This window comes from Acomys minous, assembly GCF_964271855.1.
Source record: "Acomys minous genome assembly, chromosome: 9".
Taxonomy (NCBI): Eukaryota; Metazoa; Chordata; class Mammalia; order Rodentia; family Muridae; genus Acomys; species Acomys minous.
This window is the reverse complement of record NC_140490.1, coordinates 40,674,226-40,684,824: the sequence shown is the minus strand read 5'-3', so window position 1 is coordinate 40,684,824 and position 10,599 is coordinate 40,674,226. Positions and strand designations below refer to the sequence as shown.

General features: G+C 47.6%; 1 pseudogene across 1 annotated transcript in view; it reads right to left on the bottom strand.

The window, feature by feature from the left end:
* The window catches only part of LOC311605065 (small ribosomal subunit protein uS2-like), a 986,626-nt pseudogene that overhangs the window by 305,807 nt on the left and 670,220 nt on the right, over positions 1–10,599 (bottom strand). The window lies entirely within an intron of this gene.

Genomic DNA, 10,599 nt, shown 5'->3' with positions numbered 1-10,599 from the left:
GGCTTGAGGCAGGGTCAGTAGACAGCAAAGGCTTCTGTAGGGATATAGATCCAGGAGAAGCAACAAGGCAGGCCACGACAGGTGAGGGTAAGATCCACAGAGTTGGACCCTCAAGTGCAAAGGCCCCAGGCACCACCTAGGCGCAGCCTAGATGGGGAGCAGAAGAAAACACAGACAAAAGCACCTTTGAACATGGTCATGGGAGGGGATCCCAGGTCTACAGTAGGGTCTCAGCCGGGCCTATGAAAAAGAATGACGCCCACGCAGGTGTGGAATCCCACAAGAAAGGGCCCCTGCCAGTTCAGGGAGTCAGGGAAAGAAGTAAAGAGGAGGCGGTACTTACTCTGGGGCTCAGGATAGGTAAGATTGTCCCTCGGGAACAAGATTGGAAGAGTGTTTTAAGCTGTGGATGTGATGCAGGCGAGGGCAGTGGGGACAGAAGGGCAAGGGGAGGTGTGCCAGCAGCAGTCAGGAGGGTGTGGTAGGACTGTAATTTGGCAGAGGCTTTGGGAAGGCCAGTTTGGCAGCGTTTCCTAGGAGTACGAATGCACATTCCTTTTGGATCAGCAGCTTCCCCTTCCAGGAACTCACCCTGAGGATCCCTATTCATGTGTGTGCACACTGACACGTGTGCAGGGGTGGTCGTTATAAAACACACTGACAAAGTTCTAAATGTCCTCATAGAGGTCTGGTGACTTCCTGATAGCATATTCTCCCAGTGGCACACTGGGATGTGGTTAGGAGCCGTGAGCAGACCCCCTAGTGCCAACACACTAATGAATCAAGACACGGTTCTAGTGAGAAGTGGGTGTAAGGATTGTAGTTGTTGAACAAACTAATTTTAATAAGTAGAAAATTGTATTACACACTTACATATTTAGCATGTTATATATATAAACATATTTTCCTGTATAACAACACATATTTATTATATATAAGTATTAGTATATGTTAATAGATAATATATATGCACGCGTATATGTATTTATCACATACTATATGTATTAAATACAGACATGTTCCATACAAATATACACATATAGTTGACCTTCCCTATCAAAGGGTTCTGCATCCTTGGATTCAACCAACAATTGACCAAGAAGACCAGCTGGAGAGATGGCTCAGTGACTAAGTGACTGTGCTGCCCTTCCAGAGGACCAGAGTTCAATTCTCAGCATCCACATGAGGCTGTTCACCACCAGCTCCAGGGGATCTCCTGGCCTCCACAGGCAGTGTGCTCATGTTCACAGACCCACACATATACATAATTTAAAATGTTTTTTAAAAATTCCAAATAAGAAGAAGCTTAGTGAAACCAAACACTATCTATGCTGAACACACACACAATCTTTTTGCCTGGAGTTCTGTATCCAGTCTTAGAAGTTCTCCAGGATGATGAGAGTCTGCAGAAGGTGGGGGTACCGTCTATATGCAATGTCACACTATCATACATGGGGGGCTTGGGCATCCACTGATTTTGGTACCTGTGGTGGGTCCTGGAAGCAATCTCCAAGGCTACCAAGGGATGTCTGTACACAATCATAGCAGAGAAACACAGAACTCTGTAATGACAGCCATAAAACTCCTAACTGAATTGCCCCTGGGAAGGAGGGGGGGGGGGGCAAAAGGGACAGGCCCAGAGATAGGGGCTTTTGCCTCTTCACCTTTCTTTGTTGTGCTGTTTGATTATTTTCTCTAGCTTGGGAGACCCATGACCTCACAACACTGCAATTGCCTCTTCCTGCCTTTTGAGACTCACTACCTTCTGAGGCCTACCTCCTCCCCATCTACAAACAGACAATGCCAACTTCTGCTCCCCCAGATTCCTTACCCACATGGTTGGCACACACAGGGAGAGACTGGCCTGCAGCAGGGAATGCAGGGGTCTGTTCTGATGAGGAGGTGTAGAAGTGATGACAGCTCTTGCTAGTGACTGTGGGCGGCCAGGCCACTCTTCCTGGAGTGTCCAGCACCAATGGAGTAAGCAACTGTCCAGAACACTGGTGTCTGGAAAGCCCTTGTGGCCTACTATGCAGTGGGCTCAGTATCACTCCAGGCTGCATGGTCTCTGTAACACTCTCTGCCTTCCCAGAGACAGAACCACTCAGTGTTTGGTTGTAGATGCCTTAGATGCTTAGGGAGCTGGTCAGGATTTTTGTGGCCTGTACACAGAATTCTGAATGCTGATAAGATGAAGAGTGAAGGAAGGTGGGTCAAGAGAGAGACAGAGGAAAAAGAAAGGACACAGATGTGAACAGTTGTTTGTGCCTCCTACTGCAGGTAAGAGGGAGACATGGAACAATTTTGTGGTTTTGTTGTTGTTTGTTTCCTTGTTTTGAGACAAAGTCTCACTATACAGCCCAGAGTGGATCAAACTTGCAAAGATTGACCTGCCTCTGCCTCCTGAGGGCTGGGATTAAGGGGATGTACTATCATGCATGACTAAAATGTTACTTTTTAAATTAGTTTATTGTCATAGTCCTTCGTGGAGGGGAAGGCGTGGCAAATGGGGCAAAAGAATGGTGGTGGTGCTCAGCGCTCTCTCTCTCTCTCTCTCTCTCTCTCTCTCTCTCTCTCTCTCTCTCTCTTTTAACTTAGTCCTGGATGCCAGCCCATCAAATGGTGCTGCACACATTTAAGTTGTATCTTTCTACCTTAGTTAACTAAATCTAGAAACTTCCTCACAGATGTTCCGAGAGGCTTGTCTCTTAGGTCGTTCCAGAGTCTACCGGTTGACGGTATTGCTCACAAAGAAAGTCACTGGCATCTCTTCCTTTGCCGGTTGTCTCCTGCGTGCCCGCTGGGTGCTAGGTAGGCGAGCTTCAGTGGAGAACAAGATCAGTGGAGACACTTCTCTTCTGGAACGCAACATTCTGACGGGACAAAAGAGATTATAACAAGTGAACAGGGTCACAAATGGTACTGGGGTTGTGTTGCTCTTGCCAACATCAGTGGTGACACTCACCTTGCTAAATCTCCTGTCAACCTCCCTCAGCTCTGAGATTTTTCTAGAAGCCAAGCACTCTTCTACTGGAAGATTACAGACACTAAGAAAATTAAATTTGATAGGGCACAGGCGTGTGTGTGTGTGTGTGTGTGTGTGTGTGTGTGTGTATGTGTGTATGTGTGTACTGTGGAGTTTGCATCACACAGGAAGTCATGACTGAGCAATGGGATGGGGAAGCATAAGCAGTTGAAGGACTGGCAGACAATGGCAGGTCAGCATGGCTGGCATATAGCCAGAGAGGACCAGGAATGTGCTGGAACCACTGCAGTGAACACAAGAGACAGGAGATCACACTCATCTCGCCCTTTAACTTTTGTTCTTTTCTCCTCTTCCTTCTTTGAGATGGGATCTTGCTGTAGTCCAGGCTTTTCTGAATCTAGCTTTCCCCCAGAACATCCCTCCTAAGTGCTGGGGTCACAGGTCTGTGCTGCTGTGGCTGATCTTCACGTTCATTTTATAATCGCTGTTATGCTGGGAGAAAAGGGCTTTTGGGCATGGGTGGCAGCTGGGTTCTGGCTCAGAGTCACCAGCAGACACCCAAGGATTTGTCACACAGGCAGCTGGATATGCTTTCCTGGATTTTAGGTCAGGGCCAGAGATATCACCATTTGTATGACACTGATGCCCAGGCCTCGGGGAGGTTGTCAAGGAATAAGTGGAGACAGAATGGAAAGGATACCTAAGGAACCTTCCAGAGCAAAGAGGAGGTAGGAGGCTGTGCTCTCCAGAGAGCCTACACAGCAGCTGGCACAGAGGAGCTGGCGGCTTATAGTGTGGGACACAGCTCTCTAGGCAAGACGTGGCTGTCCTGGGTCTGCTTTTCCCCTCAGGGTATCCAGGCATGTTAGACACTGGGCAGGACTAGAAGGAGTGAAACTTAGCCGGGCGGGTGGGGTGCAAGCAGGCTCTCTGGTCCGTGTGAGTGCGGGAGAAACAGCCTTTTGACGTAAGTGTACAGCATTGGGTAGGTCTGAGAATGCTTCATTTGCATGAAGAAGAATTCTAGGTGCTATCTGGACATGTCATAAGGAGAGAGGAAGTTTAACCTGTTCGTGAGTGGCGGAGGTGGAGGTCACAAGCCTGAAGCAGGACGGAAGCAGTTCTACTGCCGGTTTCAGGGTGAGTTTTCGGGGTTTGGGGTAGTTTCGACCTCATTCTTGCTTCTGACTGGTTCCCCTAGTTGCATGGCTTTCCCGGCCCCAGAGTACCACTCCCAATACTGTAAAGGTAACTTATTCTCCCGGCTCAGTTGTTGTTTGGGAGGCTTGCTGCCTCCTTCTGCTGACCTAGGCCTAGTCCTGGAAGCTTCTAGCCTCCCTATGATCTAACCTAGGCCTAGAATGTGTTCAGCCTCTGAGACTTACTGCTTACTAAGCTCACCTTTTCTTGTTCTTACTGAGCTCTAGGCTGGCTGGCTCAACTCAGCTGTTCTGGCTCAAACTCTTCTCCAGCTGATTTATTTAATCTGGTTTCTGTCTTAGCCTGGAATTGCTCTGCTTGGCCTCAAACTAGCTCAGCAATCTGCTTTAATCTTCTGGCTTCTTCTCATTTTCTGGCTCATTCCATCTTTACCTGAGTTGTCCTGGTAAAACTCCCTGCTCTCTCTGCTTTTTTTTTTTTTTTTGAGACAGGGTTCTCTGTGTAGACTTGGCTGTCCTAGACTCACTTTGTAGACCAGGCTGGCCTTGAATCACAGTGATCTGCCTGCCTCTGCCTCCCGAGTGCTGGGATTAAAGGCGTGCGCCACCACCACCTGGCTCTCTCTGTCTCTTAAGTACTTGCCTTTCTTCTCTTTTCTCCCCTGAGAGTTGGACACATCCTATTCTGTCAAATCTTCTGATTCATCACCTTGTCTGCCACTCAATTAGATATTACTTTCAAACATGAGTGTTTCCTTTAACAAACTAATTTTACCTTCATTTAGGATTAAAGGCATGTATCACCAGGCCAGGCACGGTGGTGTACACCGTTAATCCCAGCACTCAGGAGGCAGAGGCAGGTGGATTGCTGTGAGTTCGAGGACAGTGTGGTCTACAAAGTGAGTCCAGGACAGCCAGGGCTACACAGAGAAACCTTGTCTTGAAAAAGCAAAGCAAAACAAAACAAAACAGAACCAAACAAAACAAAATGGCATGTATCACCACACCTGGATCTAAGCTTTTCTTTACCTGACACTTCCTCTGTGCCAGGCTGGCCTTGAACTCAGATCTGTTTGCCTTTGTCTCCTGGAGTAAAGGTGTGTTTGTATCCCAGCCAGATCACACAGACCTAGAAGATCAATGTGATCTCATTCTTTTATACAAGACCATCCCAAAGCCTGGGCCTACTAATGCTTCTGCATATAAGGGCAGGTGGAAGGTCATCAGTCACTCTCCCTGCTCTGTTCCCAGCTGCACACAGTCTTCTTACTTCTGGTGTGTGTGTGTGTGGGAACCCTTCCATGATGTGGCTGTTTGGGGGTTATCCACTCTCCTGCAGGTAAGCCCAGTAAACCCATTGGTTCATGAGCTGGACTAGGCAGAATTGTTTCTTTGGTCTGTCATGGCATCTCTGTCTGTCAGGCTGTATCTGGGAGGAACAGTGTGTGTTATATTTGCTGAATGAATAGTCCACTAAGTGGTTCTCGGTGCTAAGAAGGATATAAAAAGATGTGAGTTGAAGAGTGCTTGGGGACAGCAAACCTCTTTAGATGGGCTGGGCAGGAGGTGACAATTGAGCCAAGCTCTGAAGGACAAAGAGGGAAAACCAACTATCTAAAGAGATTTGGGTTGTAGGTGTAGCTCAGTGGATAGACGGCTGGCTTAGCACACAAGGGGACCAGGGGTTCATCTCTAGCACCTTGTAAACTAGGGATAGTGGCACACACCTACAATCTCAGCACTCAGGTGGAGGCAGGAAGATCAGAATTTGGGATCACCCTCAGCTACATAGCAAGTTTGAAGCTGAGGCCAGCATGGACGATAAGCGAGGGAGGGAGGGAGGGAGAGAAGGAGGGAGAGAAGTTATTTCAAAAGCAAAGGCTGAGGCAGAAATGAAGTTGGCCTGTTGGAGGAGCAATGTGCACATGGACCTTATGAGGTGGCCTCAAGTCTAAACTTTGGATCACACTCTGGTTGTGCAAGAAGGCCTTAAACAAAAAGTTAAACTATCAGATCAACATTTAGATGACCTCTCTGAGAACACAAAGAATGTTCTATAAGGAGGCAAGATTGGAAGCAAGGAGAGTGTTTAGAAAGACTCATGCATTGGCCAAGGCCAGAGCTGGTAGGGATTATCTGGAGTGGAAACAGAAGGAGAGGAATAAGCAGACAGGAAAGTTTTGGAACAGGAAGTGGGGCTCACAGAAGAGTTTTTCTCCCTGTGAGATAGGAATGAATAAAAAGATGCAGACACCCCATCTCCAGAAAGCCTATACCTTAGAACTGGAATGCTTCTGCTTGGAATAGTAGCAAAAACAGAAAAGCTAAAATAAAGGATCATGGGAACCCATGTGCAGAGAGTTCTTTGGCCTTTTCTGATGAGGATGAGGCATGAGATGAAGAAAACGAAGTGACATCAATTTCAAGGAAAGAAACACAGAGAAAGAATCAAGCAAATTGCTTCTTTGGTCTACTGGGAAGAATTATCTGGCTGCAGATGACAGAGGCTACCTTCTAGGACGACCACTCACATGGGCACTGCCCCTTTCATGGAGCAACGAAAATGCACACCGAGCCCTTGGCCATGAGCTGGCCTTGCAGTGGGAGGTAGGGGTCTTGCAATAACACAGGGTGTGCAGTGTGTGTGTGTGTGTGTGTGTGTGTGTGTGTGTGTGTGTGTGTGTGTGTGCATGCGTGCGTGTATGGGAAAACAACAACAAAGAGGAGATATCAACACTCAAATAAAAGGCCCCTCGGGCTCCTTGTACCAGGGGCTGGGAACAGAGATGCCTTGTAACCCTCCTGATGAATCTGAGGAGCAATCTGGAAGAAACTGCATTTGACATTGCCAGGGGCACAGACATCTGCCACTACTGTCCCTTTGGAACTGTGAAAGGCTTGCAAACTCTTCCCCTCTGTCTTAGCAATTCTGGCAATTTTCTTAAGTCTCTAAGTTCCAGGCCCTCCTCTGTATGAGAGGTAAAGTAGTCCCAGGACGCAGAGCCAGTTCCAGGCAGCACTACAGAACCCGACTGGTGCGCATCTCAAAACTCTCCCAAGTGACCTTGATGCCAAAATGTAGTTGAGAGTTACTCAGATACATCTTTATGGATTTTTGTGGAGTTTGTGAACTTTACCAGATATTTTAAAGCTTACTTATACTTCAGAACTTGGCAGAGAGACCATGAATTGTTGCAGGATATTTGATCACGCTGTGAACCCCAAGATTGTGTTGTTTATTGGAAACCCTGTTTCTAGTTGTGGTGTGGCTCAGCCCTAGCACATACCTTTAATTGAAGAGTTTTCTGCTTGAATTAAATAAAATCAACCATAGGTCAAGAGGCAGAGCAAGCAACCAGTTGACAGGGAGTAAACATAGGAAAAAACCATAGAGAGTAAGAGGAAGTCAGGAGGATCGATAGAGAGACACACAGGAAGTAGAAGGGAGGGACATTCAGTTTGAGGGTTTTTTTGTTTTGTTTTTGTTTTTTGTTTTTGAAGAGGGAATGCTTTCTTTTTCTTCTGGGACTTTGGCTGAGGAGAAAGATCAGCTGGGTGCTTTCTCTGCCTCTCTGAGCTGGTAGATTTTCTCCCAGCAATTGGCTCTCAAGTCTTTATTGGTAAGATCAAACCATTGAGACTTTGTTAAAAACAACAATGAGTGGCTCAGCAGGTAAAGGCGCTGGCTGCCAAGCCTGATGACCTGAGTTTGATCTCTAGCATGGTAGAGAGAGAGAAATGACTGCCACACGTTGTCCTCTGCCCTCCGCATGTGTTCTATGGAATGCTCGCCCACTCACACTACTCTCCACAGGAAATAAATTAATAAACAAATGTAGGGCCAGTGAGCTGGCTCAGTGGAGAAAGATGCTTTCTTGCCTGACAACTTGACTTTGACCCTTGAAATCCCCATCCTGGAAAAAGAGAACTGACTCCACCAAGTTGTCCTGTGACACATACACTACACACACACACACACACACACACTGTTGTGGTTTGAATGAGAATGGCATCATAGGCTCATAAATTTGAATGTTTGGTCCCCAGTTAGTGGAATTGTTTGGGAAGGATTAGGAGGTGTGGCCTTGTTGGAGTGGGTGTGGCCTTATTGGAAGGAGTGTGTCGCTGAGGTTGGGCTTTGCAGTTCCAAAAGTCCAGGCTGTTCCAGTATTCTCTCTTCCGCTTCTTGCTTGTGGAGTAGGTGTAAGCTCTCGGCTACTGCTCCAGTACTGTGCGTGCCGACCTGCTGCCACGTTCCCTGCTATGGTTAGCATGGACTCACCCTCTGAAACAATAAACCTCTATTAAATGCTTCCTTATATAAGCTGCCTTGGTCATGGTGTCTCTTCACAGTAATATAAAAGTAACACACACACACACACACACACACACACACACACACACACACGGGGTCCTCATTTACAAACCATGACAAAGGCAAACTGAAAAAGGATAAGGAACTCTGTGAGAAACGGTGATCATAAAGGGACTAGAATACCAAATGACTCAGGCTTTCTAAACAGATTGACCAAAAGCACAAATAACAAATAAAGTAAAAATTTTTAAAAGAGAGAGAGGGAGAAATTCCGAGCAGGGCTGGGGTCCAAGAGCCTCAGCTTATCCACCCCACTGACCTGCTCCAGGGGCGTAGGCTTGCTGACCTCGGCTAAGAGCCAGGTTCCCAGCAGGCCCAGGGCTTAATTTCAGTTCTCTCCTTAGTCACAACAATTCCAGGGGCTGCTCCAGGCTGGACAGTGTCCAGGGTGGTGTTATGCCTCGAAGCCACCCTGTGCCAGGAGAGAACCAGGGCTCTGATGCAGGTGAAACCATGGCCACCCCTGGAGACAGCTGCTCCCTTTGTTTATTGCATACAGATCTGCAGCACGGTCCCTGCCTGGCCTCCTCCAGTGCTGCCTATGCCGAGGCATTCCACAGTGCCCTTGAAGGGCTCTATCCCAGCCTTGAATTTGGGTCCTTACACTTGAGAGGAACACAGCAGGCCTGTGGTTGAGCTAGACTTCAGACCTGAGCCTTAGGGCTCTGGCAGCATCTACTTCCTGTCTCTGGGGATTGTTTGCCCTGGGAACCCAGCCATAACACTGAAAGCTGAGCAGCCACATAGAGCTGAGGTTCCTGCTGACAGCTGTGCTGGCTACGCCTTGTGAGTGACAGATGCCCTCAGCCCCAAGTTGTGAGCCAGCCTAGCCTATCTTGCTTCGAAGCAGAGATGAGCTGACCCTACAGGCACTGTCCAAACTGCAGATCTGTGAGCACAATAAATGATTCTTAAGCCGGGTGTGGTGGCGCACGCCTTTAATCCCAGCACTCAGGAGGCAGAGGCAGGCGGATCACTGTGAGTTCGAGGCCAGCCTGGTCTGCAAAGCGAGGTCAGGACAGCCAAGGCTACACAGAGAAATTCTGTCTCAAAAAAAAAACAAAAATAAAAATAAATTAAAAATAAATGATTCTTACCCTTGTAGGCCACTAAGACTGGCTGGGCTACATGGCAATAGGTAGGTGGATTGTTCATCTTCTCTCCCAATGCTTATAGACTGACACACAGTAACATCCTGGTGGGTGTCCTCCCAATTTTTTTTTCATGGTTACAGTCTCCTGAAGAAGCCTCAGAACCTGAATGAAATGATTAATTGCCTCCCCCCTGCCCCCCAACACACACACACCAGAGACAGTGTTTTTCTGGGTAGCCTTGGCTGTCCTGGAACTCACTCTTAGACCAGGCTGGCCTAGAACCCACAGAGATCCTCCTTCCTCTGCCTCCTGAGTTCTGGGAATTAAAGGCATGCCAGCTTTGTGGTGGTTAATTCTGATTGTCTATTTAGTTGGATTAAAGGAGGCAGAGGCAGAGGCAGGAGTTCAAGGCCAGCCTGCTCTACAAAGCAAACCCACGACAGCCAAGGCTACACAGAGGAACCCTGTCTCAAAAAAACAAACAAACAAATAAAAGCATCTATGCCAAGGGCTTTAGTGAGGTGCTCCTTTGGGTGTGTCAGTACATTCATTTCCGGAGAGGACTAAGTGGGAAAGGCTGCCTGAGTATGGAGAGCACCATTCTGTGGGCTAGGCTAGCATCACAGGCTGAAGAAAAGGGGTAAAGGAGAAAGCCAGCTGAGTATGTTTCCCTTTCTCTGCCTCCTGATCCATGAAAATAGGGATCATGCTGTCCCAGACACAAAAGACCAGATCCCCTAAACTGTGAGCCAAATGAGCTAGTCAGAAATGCAAGTCTTTGGGTTGAGCCCAGACCCAAGAAACCAGAAACTTGGGGGCAGGACTCAGTAGCTTTTAAAATAATTATTTTTAAAGTGTGTGTGTGGTGTGTGTGTGTGTGTGTGTGTGTGTGTGTGTGTGTGTCTGCACCATTCATCAAGTGGAAGTCAGAGGGCAACTTAAGGAAGCTGATTTTCTTTTACCGTATGTAGGTTGCAAGGAATA